This window comes from Trifolium pratense, linkage group LG5 (assembly GCF_020283565.1).
Source record: "Trifolium pratense cultivar HEN17-A07 linkage group LG5, ARS_RC_1.1, whole genome shotgun sequence".
Classification (NCBI taxonomy): domain Eukaryota; kingdom Viridiplantae; phylum Streptophyta; class Magnoliopsida; order Fabales; family Fabaceae; genus Trifolium; species Trifolium pratense.
Genome location: NC_060063.1, coordinates 53,065,207 through 53,075,622, shown reverse-complemented (window position 1 = coordinate 53,075,622; position 10,416 = coordinate 53,065,207).

Here is a 10,416-nt window from a genome sequence, read left to right as displayed (position 1 = left end):
AATAATGTATCTGGTCTATATTATTGATCAAATACATTACTTTTTCAATGAACATAAAAAGTGTTTTTGCTTATAATTGTGTCTGGAGTAAGTAGTTAATTAAACCTCATTTATGTCATGTTAGTAACTTAACAGATTAAATACTCCTACTTGTGTTGTAGTAGTAATCCTCCGGACACAAATATAAGAAGAAAAAAAACTTTAAATTTTGGTCACTATTATAAGCAAAAGTTAAATACTTTTAAATTAATTAATACTACTATTTCTAATATACCCTTTTTTAATTCTATTTTATTTTAGGCATTTATTTCACTTTTACACTTTTCAAAATGGGTAATATAGTAAACTTAACTCATGTTTTGCATTAAATCAAAAAAATGAACTACAATTAACTAAATTTCTTAAACATCGCGTAAACAATTTTAATTTTGCTTATATTTGTCTCTAGTACTCCCTCCGGTCCTTATTATAAGGAGCAATTTGGAAAAAACACACATACCAAGAAACCTTATCTTTCTTAATAAAAATTCTAAAATTTTACAATCTATTCCAAAACTAACCTTGGTGTATTAATTTATCCTTAGAGAATATATCACTCTAATTAATGCATAACTTTGGAATGGATACAATTTAATAAGGGTAAAAATAGAATTGTAAAAATAAATTTAATGATTGTTTCTTATAAAAAGGACCAAATTTTTTTTCCAAATTATTCCTTATAAAAAGGACCGGAGGGAGTAGTTTGTAAAGAAATGGGCGTGAAAGTGATAACAATGTATAAATAATAATGAGACTTAAATGAACTATGTGATAAAATAACTTAAAGAAACCATATTTTCCCAAAACAATGTATACCATCATTTAATTAGTATATGTGATGATCCTCCCTCCGGTCTTAAATATAAGATAAAAGTTACATTTTAGATTCATTAGGAATCTAATGTATCTAGTATATATATATGTTTAAGGAACCAAATATAATAATATTATATTAAAATTTGTGCAGTCAACGTCTCGAAAGTGTAAACAATGTTATTTTTAATTTTAAAATTTTCTTTTTTAGTTTCCTTAACCAGTGCCCCGGGGCACCGGTTAACATGACCCATTGACCCATATATATATATATATATATATATATGTGTGTGTGTGTATCAAAGTAAACATAGAGTGGACATTAGATGTGAATTTCAAACCTGATAAACTTCGAGACTCAAACTTTGACCAACAACCTTAGATTCATGAAATGAAAGTACTTAAATTAGGCCAAAATAGAAATATATATTGACCTCAATGCATAACTAGAATAATGAACCAGAATGTTCATTGGTGATGGTATACGATAAAGTATATCTTGTAATTTTTTAAGATTAAATATGTTTTTTTGTCTTTACATTTATGATGATTTTTAAAAATAATCCCTACCTTTTTTTATTTTTTATTTATTTTTAAATCCCTATATTTTATCTATGTTTCATTTTTTACGAAGGCAGATGATGAAGGAAAGGAAAAAACTAAAATCTTCATAAAAAAAATATTGTCATGCCACTATGCCAGCCTTCCATTTGTTCGTTAAGCAAAAAGTTAACAACAAGACCAAAATCATTAAAGTTTTGTTTGGTTTGAAGGTGTTGTTTTCGGATTTAAAAAACCTTTTAAAAAATAATTTTTAGCCACCGAAGAGATTACTGGGTTGAGTCGCGGACTAGGTCGCTCTCTTTAAGACGTTTCGTGGCACTGCCCAAATTGTGCAAGCAGACTATCAACCACGCCGTCCCCAGGATAAAACAGCCCAGTTACAACTGTATACCGATATGCTACTGCACGGTAGAAATCGGTCAAAGAATACACCTTCTTGAATGGTACTACAATACCACTCGAATTGATGCTACGACATCATTCAATGTTTCATCGGTGATTCAGTGGTACTACGATACCATTCAAATTGATGCTACAACATCAATCTATGAATCAACGGTACTACGATACCACATGTGGTACTACAATATCACATGTATTGATGATACTACAATATCTATCAATATAATGACACTGAGGTCATTCTAATATGGTACTAAGACCATTCTCAAATCAAAGGGATAACGATAATAAAACCATTCTTTATTTGAAGGAACTAGTGATACTTTGATCACTCTCAAACCAATTAACACTAATAATAATATTATTAGTATCACATATAATACATAGAATAAAAATTGTTTTTCTATAAACAATTAGGAACAAAACATGATGCAAATCTAATTTTGCATAATCAAAGAAAGAAACCAATTATTACTTTACTATGGACGACAGATAAATATTTTAATGCGATGAAAATGATTTCATACTTTCAAAGGTTCTTCACAATTCTGATTTTTAATGTCTGCATAACATACTTTCAGAAACATGTATACTAGTAAAATAGTTAAAAATATAAGAACCAAGTGAGGAAAATTCTCGTTTCATCAACAAACAGTTTTACTTCTATATCATGTTCACAAGTAATCAAATTAATATTTCAATGCCTTTAGTAAGGAATTTAACATGATTTTTTTTGTATATTTAGATAATGTAACATGAATATAAGATAATCTAAATATGCAACTAACCTCACTGCCAGTGCATTGCCTACAGTCAAACACGCATGATAATAACCAAGGACCGTAGCTGGATCGGCAATAGAGTGCAGTGAAGGAAACACATTGTTAGCAGCCACCAATGGAGCATAGCCATAGTATATAGTGCAATGGCATTTCTTGTGCTCTTTTCTTAAGATGAGATATGGATTTTTTTTCTCGTTTGATGCAAAAAAACTCTCATATCACAATCTTAAGGAACATGGTTTTATGAGTTAACTATACATGTCCATGGTTTAATATTTTCGGTTACAAATTGATGGATAAATAAATCACAATAATGCTATTAAGTTACACTTATTTATTTCCTCAAAATACACACTAGTATGCTACAACACACTAGTATGTTCTAGTACCCGATATGAGACTCAATTTTATTTTCAATTCACACACCAATGTGAACTTTGTTCCAACAATCCCCCACTTGAATTTAAAAGAAAATTCCAAAATATTGTAGGACGCTTCTAAAAGATTGTGCATAAGCAAAGGTGTCTATGACTTGAACCTTTACATAGCAAGTAAGAGCCCGATTTAGTAAGAGTGACACTTGTCTTGAACTCTATCTCGGATTTTTCTCAAACCCGCACACAACCTTTTCTTAAGGTGTATCTTTATAGCCCGTGCTTTAATGGCCCTGCACGTGTATCCCAGTTTCATGAACGCTCTAGGAATTCGCCTCTAAATTCCATAGGAACCGGCCTCAGTTCCACATTCATATAGGTGAGTCTATCAAGAGTACTCCTGAAGCTTGGTACTCCACTCATACAGAGTATAGATCTCATTAAGAGTTTTATTATCTCATCCTTTCGCTTTCAGGAATCATGCTTTTCTTATTTTTACTTGCATGATCATTTTTAACTCCTCACAACTTGTTATTACCCATTGAACCTATTTCTTGGGATCTCCAGTCATTTAGGTTGGGTTTCCATCATGAGAAATTCATTTAGGCATTAGTCTCATATTTCCAGATGTATTATGGACTTCCTCTTTAGCTATTCCTTTCGTCAAAGGATCTGCTAAATTTTTCATCAGTGTGTACATGACCCATTCTTACAACACCTTCAGAGACTAACTATCTCACTGTGTTGTGCTTTCTTTTTATTCGACGTCTTATACCGTTATAATAACGGTTCTCAATTTATGCAATAGCCGCGGTACTATCGCAATGGATCAACACATCTGGCATAGATTATTCCATAAAGGAATCTCAAATTGCAAGCAACCAACTTGCTTCTTCACTAGCTGTGGCTAATGGTATCATTTCAGACTTCATATTGGATTAAGCCAATATAGTATGTTTCTCTGATTTCCAAGATACAATTTCTCTACTATATATTCCAAATATATAGTCACTAATTGTTTTGGAATCATATAATAATGTATTCCAATCTACATCATTGTATCCTTCAAGAATATCAGAAAATCTCTAATAATAATATGATATGAGATTCATGGTCATTTTTATCTCATGAATCTCTCAATAGCATACCAATGCTAGTTCTTCGGTTTACTAACAAACCAGCACAACAGTACCACAACATATGCAATGCTACGACATATGCAACGTCGGGTCAAGTACAATCAGTGACATATCAAATGCGGCAACATATATATGCTTTCATATTCTGATTGTCTTACACTTTCACCAGTGTTCTTCCATAGTTTTTACACTATGATCGTATATTATGCACAAACAAATTTGCTTCCGTAAATATATTTCTTTAAAACTTTCTCATCATAGTGAGATTGATTTAAGGAAATTTGCATTCATGGATCAATAATCTCAATATCCAAGTTTACATTTACTTCGAAATTCATTTGACAATCATCAAATTGTCAAACTTTTCATGTCATTTCATATGGCTTGTTTAAGACTCTACAAAGTCTTATCCAACTTATCGACTTTAGTTTTCATGCCCATGAGTTAAAAAAAATATTTAGGTTGTTCCATAAAAAATTCTTCTTCCAATTCACTATTTAAAAAAGTAATTATAACATCCATTTGGCCTTATGGATATTATTCTTGTAATTGGAGAAAACATGTTGAAAAGATATATATTTGTTTTCATTTCTAAAATTTATTTATAATCATTCAATTTGTACTCATGAGGCAAATCTACTAAATGTCAAGTCTTATTAGACAATAGATAATTCATCTCATTATTTACGGCTACCACCATAAATCAACATAGAGAATCTATCTCATCATTTACGGCTACAACCATGAATCAGCATCCAAGAAAGACAGTTTCTTGGAGGTTCGTTGGATCTTTTTCTAATCTATAAACCATGTAATCAGGTTCATACTTTTTAGCAACTTTTGCTATCTTACCTCTTCGAGGTTCTATTACATCTTGTTCGATGTTCTCATTACAACTTCTGATCACTGGAATGTGACCAGGTACAATGCCCCCACTAGAGCCCCCACTATTTCTCAATTTTAAAGAGAAATTCATTTTCATAGAAATCATTTTTTGATTCTATGACCATTTTAGCATTTAGGCAACAACCTATAAGCTTTGATGTTAATTGTGTATCAACAAATACACATTCATAGGCTCTACTAGTGAGTTAAACTCTCTTGGAGTTGAGAATTTGAACCTACGTCAAATTACTCCAAGTTCAAAAAATAAGACAAGTTAAATTGTCTTTTCTACAAAATTTCACAAGTGAATTTTGTTCTTGCACTTAGGCACTCTATTTAGCACAAAACAATCAATTAATTGAATTCCCCCACTAATGAGACGCAATGCCGAAATTAAACATGACTGTAACAACTAGCTCGGTAAAAGGTTCTTTATTTTTTTTATTTTTTATAATTTTTTTTTCGCTTTACCGTTCATCTCAAAAGAGTAAGTTGTAGTTGTTTCATGTGTAATTTCATTCTCATTAAAAAATGTGGGAATCATATTTTGTGTCTTAACAAAATGAAGTTACTTGACTTTCTTATTGAACTAATTTTCCATTTCAATTCCAAAGAATTGAAACATGTCAAGAACATCATTTATCACTATTATTTTCCATAAGATTTATGAAAAATAATCTCAACATTCATCAACAAAAGTGATGAGTATCTTTTTCTGTTTCTAGTGTTGTTGTTCAAGACAACAAGCACTTCGTTATTTTTCTGATCTTGCTTTACAACTTTTTCTTTCAAAAGAGACAAGTTATCAGACTTTCAAGTGCATCTTCTTTAGACTTTTTATCATTTTTAAACTTGTTCAATTGTTTCAAATACAATTGAAATATAATCCTTCAACACGTTAGCAACTCTTTTATTGTTCTAAAAATATGATTTATTTTGTTGCTAATGTTTGAAGTGATTCCCTTTAAACCAAAATGATTTGCCATAGTCAGCGACATAATTAATAATATGAACCAGTAATTTCTTCGGTAGTCATGGCAGAACGAAACGTCTTAAAATTGTTGTTTTCGGATTTAAAAAACCTTTTAAAAAATAATTTTTAGCCACCGAAGAGATTACTGGGTTGAGTCGCGGACTAGGTCGCTCTCTTTAAGACGTTTCGTGGCACTGCCCAAATTGTGCAAGCAGACTATCAACCACGCCGTCCCCAGGATAAAACAGCCCAGTTACAACTGTATACCGATATGCTACTGCACGGTAGAAATCGGTCAAAGAATACACCTTCTTGAATGGTACTACAATACCACTCGAATTGATGCTACGACATCATTCAATGTTTCATCGGTGATTCAGTGGTACTACGATACCATTCAAATTGATGCTACAACATCAATCTATGAATCAACGGTACTACGATACCACATGTGGTACTACAATATCACATGTATTGATGATACTACAATATCTATCAATATAATGACACTGAGGTCATTCTAATATGGTACTAAGACCATTCTCAAATCAAAGGGATAACGATAATAAAACCATTCTTTATTTGAAGGAACTAGTGATACTTTGATCACTCTCAAACCAATTAACACTAATAATAATATTATTAGTATCACATATAATACATAGAATAAAAATTGTTTTTCTATAAACAATTAGGAACAAAACATGATGCAAATCTAATTTTGCATAATCAAAGAAAGAAACCAATTATTACTTTACTATGGACGACAGATAAATATTTTAATGCGATGAAAATGATTTCATACTTTCAAAGGTTCTTCACAATTCTGATTTTTAATGTCTGCATAACATACTTTCAGAAACATGTATACTAGTAAAATAGTTAAAAATATAAGAACCAAGTGAGGAAAATTCTCGTTTCATCAACAAACAGTTTTACTTCTATATCATGTTCACAAGTAATCAAATTAATATTTCAATGCCTTTAGTAAGGAATTTAACATGATTTTTTTTGTATATTTAGATAATGTAACATGAATATAAGATAATCTAAATATGCAACTAACCTCACTGTCAGTGCATTGCCTACAGTCAAACACGCATGATAATAACCAAGGACCGTAGCTGGATCGGCAATAGAGTGCAGTGAAGGAAACACATTGTTAGCAGCCACCAATGGAGCATAGCCATAGTATATAGTGCAATGGCATTTCTTGTGCTCTTTTCTTAAGATGAGATATGGATTTTTTTTTCTCGTTTGATGCAAAAAAACTCTCATATCACAATCTTAAGGAACATGGTTTTATGAGTTAACTATACATGTCCATAGTTTAATATTTTCGGTTACAAATTGATGGATAAATAAATCACAATAATGCTATTAAGTTACACTTATTTATTTCCTCAAAATACACACTAGTATGCTACAACACACTAGTATGTTCTAGTACCCGATATGAGACTCAATTTTATTTTCAATTCACACACCAATGTGAACTTTGTTCCAACAGAAGGAAAAAAGTGGAATAAAATAAAATTACTGAAATCGATGGATGAATTTATATTAACCCTAGTCCAAATTCATCCATCAGTTTTCGTAATTTTCTTTCTTTTCACTTTCTTTCCACAAAACCAAACACACCATAAAGGATAAACATATAGTGGTTTTAAAAACTTTTTATAAAAGGTAGGGATCATTAAAATTAATCTAATCGATCTAAATGTAAGGATATAAAACATATTTAATTTAATTTATTTTATTACAAAAACACCTTTTTTGTTGATTTCTCTCTCAAGCTTCAAACAAACAAATTATAATAAATTCTCAAGCTTTAATCAAACACACTATAATAGAAGTACGTTGTGTTAATAGTGTATTTCAGAAATTGTAAAGCCATTAAGTTTAGTCTAATAAAGTTACTAGATTTGGTCTAGCGGTGAAAAATTTGAGTTGTATATATAAAGTCATGATTCGATCATCTGCTTCATTGTAAAAAAAAAAGAAAAAAGCAAAACACACAAAAATATAGTAGTTTAAAAACTGGTTGAAGAAAATAAATAAACGAGTATGTGAAATAATTGTGTGTATATGGAAAAATTCAAGAGAGAAGATTAAAAATTTCTTGTGTAATTTAAAAAATACTCATATTTACGGTCGATGCTAGAGTGCATTGTGATGGAGTCTTCTGCAATATCTAGGGTCCGTTTAATCCGCAAAATGTAAATATTTGACAGAATAATATAGGATAAATGTTTAAGATATTGAATAAATTTTGTGTTGTACGATATTTAGTGGATAAAATGTTTATTTTGGTATTTTAGACAACTTGTGCAGATGATAAATAGTTGTCTCGTGCTTCAATGGGGGACAATAATTTCAGTTTTTGTGCTGTCCATTGACCCTTAGTTTGTCTAGTACCAGAAACAGTTTTAAAATCAAACACGGTACAACTGAAGTTGTATTTTCAAATCCCTTATTTTTTAGCATATCAAACGCACCCCTAAATTTTACAGTTCGTTATGCATAGGTCATGCTTTCACAATTTTTTTTATCAACAACTAGATTAGATCGTAAGGTCTCACTAAGCTTGTCATACACCTGGTTGTACATAGAGATATCAAATGGGCTGGTCCGGCTCAACCCGGTAGGCCAAAAAATAAATGGGCCAAACTGGCCCGACACAATTATTATTGGACTACACATTATCAAGCTCGACCAGGCCAATGTGGGCTAATGGACCAGTCCGACCCATTTCATTTTTTTTCTTGTTTAATCAAATTTTTTATGTCATTTCGATATATTAGTTCCTCATAATTACTAATTTTATAGAGATATTGAGCCTGTTTGTTTCAGCTTTAACAAAATAGATTTTTTCTTTGCATTTTTTAAAGAGGAGGGATCTGTTGACTCTAGGAGTAAGTTTCCATTGACTTACTCCATTTAATAACTCGATATCGGCATTATATTTCTTCAATCCAACCGTTGAATTCAAAGATTTTATTGAGTAGATCAACTCCAGAAATTTTTATAAAAATTCAAAAAATGTAGTTATGTATTCAGACTATTGAAATTCAACAGTTGTTTTAAAAGTTTGTCGTACGTTCAATTGAAATTATCAGAAAAAATATCAAACGGTTTTGAATTTTTATAAAATTTTGTGGAGTTGATATACTCAATGAGATATTTGAATTCAACGGTTGGATTGAAGAAATATAATATCGATATCGAGTTATTAGAATACTCCGACAGAGTATAGCCGTTTTACACGTTCAACCAATTAAAATCATTCATTTAGACACATCCTTCGAGTGTTAAAAATAGGGGGAAAAAATTAAATCAAATATTTCCTAGAGTTTAATTAGAATACTCTGACAGAATAAAGCCGTTTTACACGTTCAACCAATTAAAATCATTCATTTAGACACATCATCATTTTGGTGTTAAAAATAGAAAAAAAATAAATAAAATCAAATATTTCCTAATACAATTTCTTCCCACGTTTATTTTAATTCTTTTTGTCTCCCGTTAAGGAAGTATACCTTTATTGTAAGAAGGGTCATAAAAAACCTACATGTCCAAGTTTAAATCAAACAAGGTAACTTAAAATTGTATATGTCCTATCAATTTTTTATTTTTATTTTTACCGTGTTAAATTGATTCTCTAACACCCTGCATTATAGGTCTGATATTGCGAACCATCAATTTTCAAACTACTTTGCTGAAATTAATTTCTAGCTTGGTTGATTAACAGGTAGTAATTTTTTTTATTTACTGTTAATTTTGTTGAAGCTTCTAGTTTTGTTAATTTTGGTCATAAATTGTCTTCATATTCTAATTGCAGGCCTTTGTTAAGTTTGTCTCCTCTCAAGTCTTTTAGAGCTGCAGAACTCAACAGTTACTTTTGTGTATTTTAGAACCATCATGAAATCCTTTAACATTGCACAAATATTAGTCTTGCAATGGCTTGAGTATATTTTGTGGAATACATTGGTTAAGATTTCCAATTGTTGAAGTATTCTATTATATTCCAACGTAGATTTATATTATATTATAAGAACTTCATATTTGGATCCTTTGTACTAATTTAATGCTCTAATTTTTACTTCCTTCTATTTTTCTATAGTTATGAACTTATGACAACACATAATAATTTATATGAATATTGTTCACCCACAGTTCTACTTTCTATTTGTTTGATACATTTCTACGTTGATTCAAAGGTCTGCATTTTCAACATTTTTTGGACAGGAATTTAGCCTCATATTTAATACCAGTTTCAATGTCGGACACGCGTTAATGTTCCACACGATACCAACACTTATATTATATTTGTTGAATATGTTGATTGTTGTGTTGTTGTGTTGGAACTCCCACATTGCTTAGGTTTCCGAGATGCGAAGTGTATAAATATGTGAGAGCAACCTCACCCTTTGAGCTAGCTTTTA